General features: G+C 40.2%; 1 protein-coding gene across 1 annotated transcript in view; it reads left to right on the top strand.

Annotated features, from left to right (window-relative positions):
- Window positions 1-1,090, top strand: part of LOC107680131 (kazrin-A-like) — a 46,447-nt gene that overhangs the window by 33,471 nt on the left and 11,886 nt on the right. The gene's annotated exons all lie outside the window — the stretch shown is intronic.

The following is a 1,090-nucleotide window of genomic DNA, read 5'->3' as shown; positions in this document are numbered from 1 at the left end:
TTTGTTTTCTTTATTTTATAAAAGCACAACGTTTTGTTGATATTGTGAGTGCACACAAATAAAAGTAGACCCTTTACAGTTACGAATGATGTATTACTCTTACCTTTATGAGCAAAAATTACAGCATATCCACTGAAAAAAATGCAAGTGATCGCGCTGGCGCCTCCATGTCCTGCTAAGCGTGCTTTAGCTTCCACTCTCTGCACAAACTATTGGATATAGCCACATTTATCTAGGTTTAACGTTTAAACATTGTTATATGCTTGAACTGTTTTATATCTATAGATTTTATTTTAGGCAAGTCGTGATGATTTGAGAAGGCTAAATTGATCAAACATAGGCTCACTGTCTGCCGCTGGCCGCTTGGTCGTTACTTTAAAAAACAAAAACTTATATTTAACGAAAAAAAATAAAAATGCTCCAATTGTTTTTCTAAATTAACTTAATAAAAACGAAAACAAAATATAATCACTTTGCCATTACATACAAAACTGAACTATTTTAATAGCTGGAACAGTAGTATAAGCTGTTTTGGGAGAAGGGGGGAAAAAAGACGGGATCGGGTTGGACTCAGGCCGGTAATTCTGATAAGCTGTCGGACACGGGCCGTGCTAGGGCCTACATTTGAGGCCCGTGCAGAGCTCTAGGATGGAGAGATGTCGCTGCGTGTTATAGGTATTAATATTAACATTCCTGTTGGTTTATATGGTCGGCCATCGGGGGCCCCCTTAAAATGCGGGGCCCCAGGCATTTGCCTGCCTTGCCTGCCCCATTGCTATGCCTCTGATCGCCAATCCGTGAGATCGCCGATAGACGATATTATCGTGCATGGGTGGGTGGGGGCAAGAGAGAGACTCTGTACTTGTCATAGGCTATTTCATAACTATTTGGTGTTTTAAACCGCGCACGAGAGAGAGAGGGAGCCTATGGAAGCACCACGAATCTAAATAATATACTTTCAATTCAAACATACTGATAAACTAACATGTTAAATACAAAAATATTTAAAACAGCTAGTTCATATATATTCGGATACAACAGCCATACATCGCTATTAGGACCGCGCGTCCTGTGACAAGTTTGCCGCATC

This window comes from Sinocyclocheilus anshuiensis, unplaced genomic scaffold, assembly GCF_001515605.1.
Source record: "Sinocyclocheilus anshuiensis isolate Anshui unplaced genomic scaffold, SAMN03320099.WGS_v1.1 scaffold13, whole genome shotgun sequence".
NCBI lineage: Eukaryota > Metazoa > Chordata > Actinopteri > Cypriniformes > Cyprinidae > Sinocyclocheilus > Sinocyclocheilus anshuiensis.
This window is presented reverse-complemented; position numbering and strand designations above follow the sequence as displayed.